At 31.4% G+C, this 15123-nt stretch overlaps 1 protein-coding gene across 4 annotated transcripts in view; it reads left to right on the top strand.

The window, feature by feature from the left end:
* Positions 1-2657: 2657 nt before the first annotated feature.
* LOC111624150 overlaps positions 2658-15123 on the top strand; it is a 74900-nt gene continuing 62434 nt past the window's right edge. For all 4 annotated transcript variants that reach the window (XR_002756524.1, XR_002756525.1, XM_023366944.1 and 1 more), the window contains exon 1: positions 2658-2797. The gene's annotated coding sequence lies outside the window, so the exon portion shown is untranslated. The remainder of the gene's footprint in view (positions 2798-15123) is intronic.

The raw sequence follows: 15123 nt of genomic DNA on the forward strand, positions 1-15123 counted from the left end.
ATGAGGTGCGGAGAATAAAATGCGTTGGAAAATTCTTTACTACCTGCGGTACCCGGCTTTACGGAAGGATGCCACTGCGCCACGCAAACCTCCTAAATCCGCCCCTTCGTGCCGGCGATCTACCAACAGGATGCTGTCTCTCGGGGAGACTTTTAATAGGAAACTGGTTCCTATTTAAGCGTTAGACGAGTGAAAAAAAAAAAGTTCGGAAAACTCCACGTAGCAAGGTCGTTGATCGGCACGAACTAGTGTTTAGTAGTTTTATCCTCTCCGCCATTGAGGAGTTCGGACAGATCCACAATGAAGAACAAAACAAATCAACCAATGTAATTCTTCTAGTGATGTCATTCTGATTCGAATCCTTCAGAGTGATAGGTCAATGTCGATTGTCTCGGGCATTGTGTCAAATGATTTTTAATTATCCGGTAACGTTCCTACACACCTGCAAATGCAGGATTTCTCCATTAAAAAACAAATACGATAATGTTTAGATAAATGTTAAAAATATTTCAGTATTGATTACCACAGTTAAAAAACATTATTTCTCCTTAATTCGAAATAAAAAGTTAAATCTGGCAATCTCGCTACCTCTATCACCCAGAAATTCATGTCCATATTCAAGTTTTGCGGCAAAAGTGGGCCTGGAGGACCGAAGTATAGTACTGTAGTTTTCTTTATGTTAAAATCTCCATAGGGCAGAAACTGGAAGCACAGTACATGGATTTTGGAAATTTCGCTTAAATGAGTGATATATAAGTGAGTGGTCGTTGTAATTTATTCAATGATCCAAAAACTTACGGTTTAATTATCTTTATTTTGGTTGATTACATATGTACATAACTTTTCCGGCAGTTATAAGATTTAATTTTTAAAAATGACTTATATTAATTGATTAATNTTAAATGAGTGATATATAAGTGAGTGGTCGTTGTAATTTATTCAATGATCCAAAAACTTACGGTTTAATTATCTTTATTTTGGTTGATTACATATGTACATAACTTTTCCGGCAGTTATAAGATTTAATTTTTAAAAATGACTTATATTAATTGATTAATCATAATAAATAAAGTTACGTGTGGCGCCATCTGTTATGAGATTAAATTATAAAAAATATATTATTAATTATTATAAAATGGCAATGAGCTTGATTTTGAGGGCAGAGATGAGTTTTATATTAAAAAAATGTAAATGCTAATAACGAGTTAAATCTTCATTAAGTCCGATCTCTCTCGAGATATGACACGTGAATCCCTTCTATATCTCCACCCTTCGACCAACAAAATTTTAATAGCATCGATGTCCATTATAAACATGCTACAATGCCAAATTTCGTTTCTTAATCATTACCACGCATCCAAGGAGTTCTCCTGTTTTGGTTTTTACGGTTCAGAGATTGTCAAAACGTACAGATTTGCAAAAACACGGAGCGTCAAATTTGACACGATTCCAATACTTTTTCTTGTAACAATACAATACCTTTGCTGCTTATCACTTAGGCGCTTGATGTTCCTTATTATAAAATATTTCGTATAAAAACATTTTGCATATATTTTATTATTAACCATTTCTAATACGAAAGTANTAATCATTACCACGCATCCAAGGAGTTCTCCTGTTTTGGTTTTTACGGTTCAGATATTGTCAAAACGTACAGATTTGCAAAAACACGGAGCGTCAAATTTGACACGATTCCAATACTTTTTCTTGTAACAATACAATACATAACAGCCGGATCGTCAGAAGAATTACCAAACAAGGGAAAAGGAAAGGAAGAACGGCAAAGATGTAGTCTCAATTTTGGACCTAATTGACCAATTTATAAATACAGTATTGATTGTATAGCATGAACTATCATATGGACATATAGTTTAATCATCAAAACTTAGAAATGTTTTCTTGTTTCTTCTTCTATCCATCCGAATTCTATCTACTGTAGGCTAAGGGTAACGTACAGTACAGAATCTAAAATATAATATACCATAACTTTATTAACCGATTACATTACGGGTCATAATGTGGTCACAGGAGCGGCAATACTAAGCGATAAAATAAACGAAATAACGCAAGTGACTGGTACGGTCTTTGTGTACCGTGATTACTGTATATATTATGTTTAGAGATTAAATGTGTATATTTAGATCAAACTCTGTGATGGTCTGACCGATCGACCGCGCCACCGAAAGAACAAGCGACTCGCCCGACCGAGACCGTCGATAATAGGGGTTCGAATTGACCTCTTGGTCGAGCCCACTACAACAGTCTTTATTAATTAATATATCGATGGATAAAGTTGAAAAAGAAAACGAAGTAATTTTACAACCAACTATTTTCGTATTTAATATACTGTATACGGCATAGTTTAATAACAAGTAATAAACCAAAAGTAAAAAGTAAACAATCAACCCAAACGGTAAAAAAAACATTCTGGTATTTTCAGAAACTGATCGGACCTTTCGAAATTTTCTTAATCTGGTCCCAAATATAGAGAAAAAATATATTTTAAATATTTTTATTTTACACTATTTAATTAAATTATTATTAATTAATTTTTTTATTAAAATGAATTTGTAACGTAATTTTATAAAAAAAAAAAAAAAAAAATATTTACTCATAAAATACATCCGGCAACACTTATCGTTATTGGCGCAATCGCAGAATTATTTCTAGGTACTCGAGGAGAAGACGTTTCGTTACGAGAATTTCAGCTAATTTCGAGGGATTCCAAGAATTTAAAAATATTAGAAGGGTTACCAATAGAAGTTTTAGAAAAAGTTATAACCGTGCTAATTTTATGGTAAGGTTTGGATCAAATATTTTAATTGTGAGAAAAGTAACGAAAGAAATATCGAAAACGTAACCGATGTCCGCAGCCGCCATTTTGGCGTTTTTGTGATTTTCGGGAACAAAGCAGTTTATATTTTGCTTTCGCGCATTAATTTCGTACAAATTGTTGCTTTAAACTATTCTAAGTCAGATTTCGTGTGTTTCAGTGGACATTTAATAAGTTTTGCTTAAATAAAAAAGTAAATACAAATTATTATTATTATTATTATATATATATTTAATATAACGGTCGTTTAGTAATAAATAAAAGACAGTAATTATAATATAATGTTCGGCGTAACTACGGTTTAGTAAAAATTAAAGAGAAATGTTTACACTAAAATATTGATTTTGACACATTAAATGAATTCAGTGTAAATTCACAACGCATTAAAGTGACAATTTAAAAGCTGTTTTATTCGGAGAAAGGCGTTATGTTGTTATACAAAATGGCTAGAAGTCTGGTAGAAGTTAGGCAAGAATTGAACTCTTGGTTTTCCACCCCCCCAGAATTGTATTGTATGAGCAAAAAAGTCAAAGGAACCGTACCTGTATATGCCACCTTTTGACTCCCAAGGTCTGTTTTTACTGTGTGCGCCGGTATACTGTCTATTCTCCGCTCTGTGTCGAGCCTCGACGGATGTGGAGCTTATAGTCTCGTGCTTTGGTGCTTGCTGTCGTTTGCATTGGGGCCGGCCCCACTCCGACTAGAATTATATGATGGCGAGTACTCTGCGAACAGTCGAGTGGGCTGCTCGAAGTTGGCATAGTTGTCTGGGCTAAATAGTTAAACGTGATGGTTTTGGAAGTGGTTGTGCCGTCTGGAATTAGATTGATTTTGGAGACCATATATTGCATGGAGATACGGTTCTTTTGGCTTCTTTGCTTCTATGGGTGTGGTCTCTGGCACAAATAAGGTTTGGAGGTGTAATTGTATCTTTAGCAGTCTCCAATAGCTATTTTAGGTCTTGGGTTGTAATGTGGATAAAAACGAGTCGTGATCTTGAGCCTGTGCTTTGAGAAGGTTGCGTCCTGTCTGATTCGTTATCGACCGAGCTTGTCGTTAACGTATTTTGTACCCGAATAATCTAGGACACAATGTTGTGCAGAGAGACTTTGTGGCCACTATAATTTGCATTTATGTAAATCTAAATCATTAACACTAGAAAAAATAATCATATGTACTGTATAATTTAAATACATATATAAAATATTGCACTGCTGTCATTGCTTGCTAATTTATATATTTTGAACATTATATACATATTATAAGTATGAGTTATTTCTTCTCCTCCAACATAAATTCGTTACCCCAGTATCCTATAAGAACCCACACAAAAGCTTACTGTGTTCAGAATTTTTAATGTACCTGTTGTTTAGAGGCATACCTATACGATACCGCCATGGATTTTTTAAAAGTCTTTCCTCCCTGTGAGCACTAAATTGACTTATTTTTAGCAAGTTCATTGTGGGTTCGACCAGGCCCACAATTAAGCGGCGGGCCCGTGAGTGACGGGGTTGACATATCCAGGCGGAACTCATTCCGAAAAATTCTTGGGATTTTCAGATCCGTCCGGATTCTATTCCGGCTGTCCGAGAGCGGTAGGCTGCCAGCTTAACTGCTCGACCATCCGGCCGTCAGTCATGGACATTACGCACAGCTGACGGAGTTTCAGAAAGGTAGCATCAGCGGGATCAGGAAAGCAGGATGGTCGTTTCGCCAAATTGCCTGTCATCTGGCTCATTCTGGCCTGACTGTGAAGATAGTGTTGGGGCAGTGGATGCCTCAGGACACACGTACAGTACATGGCAGTGGCTCTGGACACTTCCACAGACCACTAGCAGAGAATTATCTGATCGCCAGTGCAATGGCTGCAACAGAATCTTTCTCCACCATCCTAAGACAGCTGGAAATTATAAAACTCGTATCTTCTCATACAATTAGCAGACAATTAGAAGAGAAAAAGTTGCGTATACGACAACCGTTGCGCCTCTTTCCGTAAGCATTCTATCGTCGTAGGCTTCATTTGCGGAAGTGCCGTAAAGGACAATCATGGATTGCTGTGAGGGTCAGTAAATCTTGTGCTGCAAACAACAATCTTCCAACAAGACAATGCTCGGATGCACACAGCTAGCGTTTCCATCACGTTGGCACAATTTCCACACTTGCTTCGGCCTGTCTGATATTCAGGGACGCCAACTTCGGTCATCTACGAGTGTGAGGGATCTATTGTGGAGTGGCAGTTGTAAAACTATCTCAGGATAGCATATTGTGCCTGTATGCCTACAAATTCCTTTGTGCAGTCTCATATATTCATGCAAGAAGAAATATTACAAGCTATAAAAGTTCTCTTTCAATTGTATCGTTGTTACTCAAGAAATTGTCCTTTTGTAATGATATTACAATTATTTATTACAGGTTCGCACTAATAAAATTTTATTCAGTTACAACGTCTCCATGGTGCGTAACATTTTGTCAACGAGTATATTTTAATTAATACGATTTATGTAAATTTACGCAGAAAGTAATTTTTAATTGGAACTTGCTGTATTGTAACTTTTTAATTGTAACTTGCTTTGACGTTAACATGGGACGATCGTTTGGAATATTCTTATTTTATAAGAGATTAGTCTGATGGATGGGCGACCGAATGGTAGTTTACCGCTCTGACAATGGCGTAGCGAGGNTATATATATATATATATATATATATAAGTAATGTAATATAGATAATTATAATTTTCAATACAGGGAATTGGTAACGACTCTGGGTTTTGTCCTAATTTTTATACCAAAACTAAAATTTTAATTAAGGATCTTAACTTTTTTTTGTGAAAATGTATGGATAAAATAAAATTGGCTCCTTGATTGGAAGTTTTGGTAATTAAGATGATTATAATTTTTTTACTCTTGAACAAACTGATTCATTCTTTAAATCAGAATGGTTTATTATAATATAATTTATGACTATTATTGCAATTTCTCTTCTGCTTTGGATAGTTTTGTTCATTAGAAACGCCTGTAAACATCACATTTATATACTCTCTAAACCTAGAATCTTAAACTTGAGCATTGCTTATACTTTTATCTATTAGGGTTAAGTGGGGTAAATGTAAATGTTGGCATTGATTTTGTGCTATTTACAATTTAAGAAAGGGCTGGTTATTTTTTTCAGCAACTTGTACTATTTATACTAATAATGATCACATTATATATATATCTGCAGTTTTTCCTATTAGTCTGTACTAGATTATGGAAAAAAAATTTTAAAAATCCACAATTACATATACTCGTTTCAAATGGAATAAATGAAAATACTGTGAAAGATAATTGAAATCTCCCAGTTTTTATGCTTAAGACTTGTTTGTGTGGCAAGAGAAATTGTAAATGAAAATGAATCTTTGAGATGTGAAATTAACAAAATTAGACAATTTCATTTTGTAAAACAGATAAGAAACTTCTCTTCTCAATCTGCATTGATACATGAATATAACCTCCTTTAATCTATATTGGATAACACAGTCTCATTTCTTATCAAGACATTTTCAGGTTCAGTGACCAAGGGATTATAATGTAAAGCTATTCAGTTAATATGTAATACAAAATGTATTTTGGTCTCAGAATGCAAGTGTCATGCTATTTATTTGTTGGTAAATATGAAGATAATATGTACTGTAATTTTTAAGATACTGACTTTGAACTGGGCAAAGACTGAACTTGATTTTGACATCATTGTGGTGCTTATTGTCTGCTGACCTTGCATGTGATTCATAAGCTTCTTCACTTTGGAGAAAGACTAAGCAAGAGTGCTGTTGGAAGTTCCTTTAAAGTGCTGGTCTTTGTGAGTGATTGGAAATGGCAAAATGCAAATACACAGACTTTTCCCTAGAGGGAAACTTAAATTGAGAAGGAAGAAAAGCTAAAAAGGAATATAACGAGAGTTTGATGTGCCACAAAATACTATTTCAGTGATCTACAGCAGACGGGAGAAGATCCAAGAAGCAAGAGAAAATACATCCTGAATAAGAATAGACAACTTCTTCACTCTGATTTTAGAAACTGTCCAAATTGATGATGAGTTGGCAATTAGCAAAATTAGCCAGATTTTATTAATATTAAAAGATAAAATGAAATGGCAATAGATGATGATATAGAAGCAGATTACGGCTTACCGTCAAAAGCATATGCTGAGAATGCACAGACCATGCTGGAAAATGTTAATATATTCTGACCATTTGCTAGAACTTTCTACTCATTTTGACAAGTTAAATGATCTTGTAAAGAACGTATGTATGAGATGAAAATAATGCAAATGTATATTAAATGACTTTAAAACAGCTTGCATTAAAATACTACACCTTTATTACTAGAACTATCCACCCTAATTGTTTTTGTTAACATTTTTGGCAGTGTCACACCATCTTGAATAAAGCATAGCTGTGATTTATGTTACTTATTGCTTATTTGAGTCTTGGAATGGTTTGGGAATGCAATTAAACTTGTCATTATTTGCTGAGTGGCAGAAACATCATGTTTTGATTGAACTTGGTTAATATGAACCTCATTATTACATAGCCTGCAGTTTTTAGTCCTTCAAATTTCATAATACAGTTTACTGTTTATCAGAATATGGTGAAAAGAAATAATTTGATGCACGACTTTCATTTTTAGCCGATTAAGAAAGATTTAGGGGTTCTGGGTATAAGTTTGTGGAACTAAGGGGGCAGTGGCTTGAAAAGTTTGGGAATCACTGGTCTAGTTCAACTGGCAACATTAATTTTAATCCTTAGTTATGGTTTTATTTTGACATTATTACTGTGCAGTTTATTTCTTAAGTTTACAAGAAAAAATGGAGAAAAATGAAAGCAGTTTTCTTTGAAAGAGAGTAATAAAACATTATATAACATGCAAAAAGATGTGCCTGGCAGCCTACAGGAATGCTGGGTCACAGTACTGGATTTTATCAAAAAAAAAAACTTTCATTAAAGTCCAAAGGGATGGGGAAACAGAAGTGGCGTGTGTGTTGTATTTTGAGTGTGTTCAGAGCTAATGGAAATTTATTTGTTATAGACAATTAAAACTTTTTTTAAAACTCATTTCTACTCACAAAATTAAGCATTTTAGCTTTTTATAATATAAATCATAACAGATAGAATCACACAGTTTGTTTACTTTGAACTTGAACCATAATGTTTTTTTTAAACTTACATCATAATTCAACAAAATTACTCATTTTAAGCTTATATTATTTAAATTTTACATCAGTATAATTGAAAATTATCTTCCTGATTCTGTTAATCTCCCGTTCAAGTTCCAAGAAAGTTGAGCAAGAGCTGTTTCCTGCTTTTATATCTTTACTTTGTTGAAAGAAGCTGGCTATACTTATACATTTGATGCTATTTAATATAAATAAGGAATTAATATTTCCAGTTTCTAAAACAAAATCAGATTTTTACCAATTTTTATAAACAACCTACAGAAGCACTTTTTATCATTATAAATAAAAAAAGTTTTAAAATATATCATTGACTAACTGCTTCCCCCACTGGTCTGTGAATATGAAAATGAAATAAGACAGATCTGGAAATCAAACAAGAAAATATGGAAATCCTTCTCTAAACAATATACCTAAGTTTTTTCATAGATGTATTGGTGCTGATGCTTTTACATAAGTATCTAGTTAAACTATCACAATAATCATATATGTATGACTAGTAAATTTTAGTTTTTAGAAAAATTAATTTGTTCAGATAACTAAATTGTAATAGACCTCATTATAATTGTCACAATTGTGGATGTCTTGTCGGGTAGTCAACAACATAACAACATTTAAATCACTTCACATATCAGTTTGACAACATGTTGTCATACAGATTTTTAATAAGATTTAAAATGATTATTTAATTTATTACTTTAATCTTTAAAAAATATATTTATTTTTAATAAATAGTTTTAATGTTTTTAATTTATGCAATAATTAAATAATTGTCTATATTCAATGTAATAACTAATTAGCAAAGATATTAACTATTCAAATAAGTCAAAATTAGCATTTCAACTAGTTGGAAAATGGTGGTGCTATAACTGCCACTTGTTCCATCTAATAGTTGGCTATATGCATCAGATTAATTTGCATTATAGTGTGATAATAAAAATAGTATTTAATTTATCTTTTTCTTCACTTTCAATAACTTATGTAAAATAATCTATAATATAGTTTTTTTTATTCAAAATTCAGCATTAATACTATCTACACAATGATGTCTCAAGTTACTTGATATTTCCAATGTTTTCATGGATTTTGAAAGGAACTTATAGGCTGCATCCAGTCTGTCAACAGAAAATATTGTTCTACTCTGTCATTTTTTACCAGTTTTGATATCGACAATCAATACTTTAATACAATCAGATATTATAAATATTATTCAGATTAGATGGTGATTGCTAGATTAACAAGTAACTTTTTCTGAATATTTATTAAAACTTTTCATGAATTACAGATAAAGTGAATATTTTTAAAATTTTCTTGCACTACATTTTCTCAATTCTAAGATTCATGGTTTTACTTGCCCAGATTAGTCTGTGGTATCTTACATTCAGTCCAAACCAACACATATAGATCATATGATGTATCAATTTGGGTTTCCAGCTATACTGCACAGTGTTCACATCAATTCAAATGAGCTTTGCTGATAGTAAGCATTTAATTTAAACATCTTTTAACATATAAGAAGCCTGCAGCAAAATGTTGAGATGCAGCATGGAAATAGTGCTGTAAAACATCACCTACTTTGTGATATTCGTATTTAAAACACACCAACTTTATTCAATTATTAATGCAAGCAAACTGCCTGATTCTTTATCTGGTTTTAACAAGGCTAATTTAATGATTAAATGTAATAAAGTAACTTGACTATAGGTAGGTAATTAAGTTGCCGTCTAATAATAAATTTAACAATTAGAAATAAATTCAGTTTTTAAATTTAGAATATTCTGAAAGGAAAAAACAGCCCAGAATGGGACTTGAACCTGCAACTCCTGCTTGCCTTGCAGGTACAATTCCAGTTACACTACCCAAACCTCTATTTGATCTCTGCTTCTAGGGCTGTTAATTACTTTAAACAGAAATAACTATATTAGTGACTTGTGGTTATAGTAGTCATTGCTAGTTTCACTACCCATGCCTAACTGGCAATGCATCCATGAAGCATGCAGGAGTTATGGGTTTGCGTCCTACACCGGGCCAATCTTTTATTCCAGAATATTATAAATTTAAATTTATTTCTGATAAATAAACTGGCAGTTTGTTTGGCATTAGTTTTTTTGATGTTTTTAAACTTGTCACTTAATAAAATTGAATGTCAAAATTTGAGTTCAGTCTCTTGATATATTATAATTGAGAGAAAAAAAGATAATTTGAAAAAAATGAAAGATGTGTGACTTTTAATTAAGTTTATCAAATTATTAATAATCATTACTATTGATATACAGTATGTTGCAAATATGAAATGCTGACATTTACGAAAATTTCAATAACAATATTTATGCAATAGTGTTATTTAGATCTCTGATATATATCAATATATTGATGTATAAATCCTTGAGGTGTATTAAATAACTTGCGTAAAAAATATTTCCAATAGAATAATAAGTAAACCAGTTATTTTAAAGTTTTCTAGTAGTAAATTTTCTGTTCATGAAATATTGCCAATTTGTTATACTAGCAAAAAATATTATCAGTTGAAATACAAGAATTTATACGCATTGCTTATTATATTGAATAAAATAAGAACATAAAAATATAAACATTTAAGAACAGAACATAACATAATAAAAAATAAAACATGCTTTAAATTATTAGTAGATATAAGTCAATATCAGGAGAAACAAACACTAGAGATTATTTGAGTCAGAACTGTTTGGAGGAAAATCCACAAATGTTTAACCAAATTGGTTAAACATTTGTGGGATTTTCTTCCCATCATCTGATTCAAAGAAATTTAAATGAGAAACACTCGTGAGTTTCTGTTGGGTGCTCCTTAAAACATGAATCTTCTGCACCAAACCTGTTTTATCACTGTATATAACCCTGAAACGAAAAATAATTAAAAGTTAATTAGCAAGCATCGTGTTTATGAGGAAAGGCTACTTGGCTTCATCTTGTATTTTTAAACACCTCTGATCTTTAAGTTTTACTTAAAATTGTGGCATATGCAATACTTCCATAATAAAACTTTTAACAAAATGATTTCATGTATTGATATATATATGTAATCTAGAAATTGCCACAGTGTTCTCTCCAGGCCCTTTTTGACTAACAAGGGGAACCCCACAGTTTGTAATCACTGATTTTGATGAAATTTTGTGGATGTGCTGTATTTATATTGACTTGTGCTTAAACTCTACCAAAGCTGCAGGACCTGCAAGAATGCTTGAATCACTATTCAAGCATTTTTGAGAAAATTATGACAAAAGTTTTTCTACAACCATTAATACCAGTACAAAAGGCTAACTCACAAAGTCATAGCATATTGTGATTAGTTAAGGTATTATGTGGGAGTTTTGTTTTCAGATTTGATCTCCTTATGTGAGATTTTCTTTTGTTTTTACATTTATAATTTTATTTTATTGTGTTTAAGTTTATGTACCATATTTATTCCACTTTTAATTATTGAATATAAAATTTAATTATAAAATATTAGGGAATTTTAAAAAATTGTTTTCTACCATTTAAAGTTTTTGTCAAAAAATTGTGTGTGTGTATATATGTACATATATAAGACCTCGGTGGAGGTCGAAAACGTTAGTGAAGATGTTACAGACACAACACTGTTTTAAAAAGGTTTTGTGGATTGTTATATATAGATATATATACATACACACACTATAAATTTTACATTATAACAATAATATGACAGCATTTTAGGTAGTATTTTGTTATAAAAACAGTTAAAACATAATGGTTCATTGCACTATGCATAAACAATCATTGCTATTTCATTTCAATCTTTACATTTTCTTATAAAAACATGGTAGAAAATAAAGTTCATTAATATTTTTGAAAATATTTTTTCTGTGTTGTTTGAGATTCAAACCATGAATATTTTAACATTCACAAAAACTGGTCTGCTCCACTGGTTGTGAATTAGAGATTGTATTTTAATAGCATATTTGTAGTTGGCTATTTCTCTGTTGGTTTTAAGGATATAGCAACAATTTTTGTAATTTTTTGATAAAATTTTTAACCTGTCTATTAAAATAAACATTACAAGACTGATAAAGATGAGTATATTTCAACAGGATAATTTCTAATTGGCAAGGTGGAATATCTTTGTCATCTACAAAGATTTTGTTATATATTTGAGCATTTGTTTGACCACCCCATGAATCCATTAATAAAAACTTTTCAAATTTTAAATATGGCTGTAATAAAATTCAATTAAGAAATCTATAAAAACATACATTGTGTTAAATAATACAAAATGTGATTATACTGTTATAAGTACTTTCTAAAAATGGAGTGATCAAAGTAAAATATATATTATGTGATATGCTTTTTGTCTAGTCTTGTGTTGAATTATAGAAGCACTAAGAGGTGGCTTTTCTTTTTCTCTAGACTTATTATACCATCAATAAAAAGGAGGACAAACTTTAGGAAAACTTTATTTCTTTGAGTATTCATTTCAGACAATTATATTCCATTTCAACTCTTGTGTTACAACTATACAGGGAAAATTACATACAGGTTATCATAAATTTATTGTAATGTTACAAAATTGTAAAAGATCATTAGGAAACTTACATGGATTATGAGAAACACAGGAGTTGTGACATTAGATAAAATATGGATGGCAATTATTGATTAACAAGTATATGCTAAAATAATGATTAAATTGGAAATGATTTACAAAAGAACAAACAACATAGCTGTAAACATTTTGAACTTACTGCAAACATGACGGCATGGTACATAGTGGTGGAAAAGTACCCCAGTATACATGACACAGTGCTGAATTTGAGATTATAAAATTTGGGAAACCATGATCTTGATTACAGTAAGAACAATAGAAAGAACCTTTGGAACAAGCAGTATGATGAAGTGAAGGTAGTGCACCGTTTAATTCTCCCACTTACAATTTGTGGAACATCCCATCGTGTAAAACTCTACTGTAAATTAAAACAATTTTCTTTTGTCCCTTTCATTTTAACGGTGCAATACATGTTTGGTACAGCATGAAATTTTAACAAATGAAATTGTAACATTTTTGAAAATGCAGAGTAGTAATTATAGATCACATGGCAAGGAAAGCATGCATTCAAATAAAGCACATAATTTTGACAAAGTTGTGTTTTTTGTTTTATAACGTTTTTACAGATGTGATGTCAATTTGTCTCTTATCAAATAAAAATTTTAATAACCTAAGTTAGAAAAGTGTACATACTTAGATATTTTTTGAAATATTACCATCTAATTTCTCTTTAACTATCTAAGATTAACATCATATTCAATAGTACAGTAATTGATGAAGGATGATTTTAAAAAATTGAATCAGTGGCGTTTCTGAGTAGGCACTGGGGGGAAAAAATCAACATTTTCTCTTTCAAAATATTCTTTCCTGAGATAGAGAACGTTCTCTAATACGATTGTACAGCGCGAGTAGCATCCAGTCATTCATATTGGATATAACGAAATCAGGGCGAAAGACAACTATCTGCTCGTCACTGAGGAACGAGAGAATCTTCGAGAGAGAAGGTTGTCCAGAATCGCGTTTGGAGAGAGGCGATGATCTCTTGAAGTGTAAACAGATGATTAGCCAATCAGCAATGGCTTGTGAGAGACGACGAGAGACAATGACCAGATTACAGCCCCTGGTCTTCATTTATAGAGAGCCAAAATCAAAATGAACTTAAATCTAACTTTATACTCTCCAGTGCTTAGAATATCAGTGATGATAGTTATTATCGAGAAGTTTAATTTGCAAATAAATTATGAGGAAAAGACTTTGATGACAGAAACAAGTATTATTATCATAGAGTATATTCACTTAGATCATTACGATTTGTTTATGTAAAATTTCTTAAACGTTGTTTTTTTTTTTCAGAAGAATATTCACAGCTAGCAATGTGTTTCATGCACCTTGAGAACTTGCTACTATCTGTTTCCATTCGCACAAAAATGCTTGGAGAGAAGGTTTTTCTCCATATTGTTTGTGCTTTGTAGTTATTTTATACTGATCTAAATTAAATTTAAAAAAAGAGAGAGTGAGTTACATTTGTTCACCCAACAAAAATAATAATAGTACAATATAATATGATTACCTCTCTAGAAATTTGATAGAATATGATTTTACATCAGTAGTAAACTTATAACAATTGTCAATCTACTATAAAAGCAAGAGATGATTTTAGGCAGTGTTTCTTAAGTGCCTTACACAAAATGTGTGTTAAAATTTTTGTTTTACATTTTTGAAGGGACCATATAAAAAAAAAATAACTGGAAACTCCCATTCTTTATGGACAAGCGACACTGGATGGTAAATCTGCATTTAAGAGGTGGCTATGCATATGTAGGAACAACTGAATAGAAAATTGTGAACAAAATATTGCTAAGTACATTTACAATGTGAAGGGTGCAAAACTTCCTTGGGAAGGAGATATGAAATGGAAAGTGTCTATTTATTGTGTTTAAAATCGTTAGTCAACTAATTTTTTTTATTAAGAATTCTTCAAAGTTAAACTGGATGAACGTAATAGTTTATGAAATAAGAGAAAAAGGGTTTGTCCATATATAGGGTTACATCTGAAAATGTGTTACTGTAAAAGCAAAGCCATGTTGACCAGATTAGATTTGTTCTTGGTCTATTCTCTTATAGTATGGAGGCACTTTGATCTAAATGAATAAGTTAATATGTGCATATCACAGTTTGGACAGAATTTTCCTTCAAATTAATTAATGAAGTAACCAAATTCCTTAACATGTACGGTACAGTACTGTACATCTCTATATCTCTGGCTAAAAGTATGGTTATGAACTAACGTGGTTTCAAAGTATCCAAGTTCGAATTAATGAGAATTTCCTGTATTTGTACAATTCTTATTACTTTTTACATTTAAAATCACTAACTGCTTCTGTTGTAACCTCTCCTGTAGCAAATAAACTATTAACTATATTGATACTAAAGTAAATTATATTGAATATAAATAATTTCCTTTATTAATAAACATTATTAGTAGGCTTAACAATGTTTATTATTAATGTAAATTAAGAGAAAATAAGTGATTTTCAGAAAATATGGT

Source organism: Centruroides sculpturatus, unplaced genomic scaffold (genome assembly GCF_000671375.1).
Source record: "Centruroides sculpturatus isolate CEXI.00-Female unplaced genomic scaffold, Cexi_2.0 scaffold380, whole genome shotgun sequence".
NCBI classification, from domain to species: Eukaryota; Metazoa; Arthropoda; class Arachnida; order Scorpiones; family Buthidae; genus Centruroides; species Centruroides sculpturatus.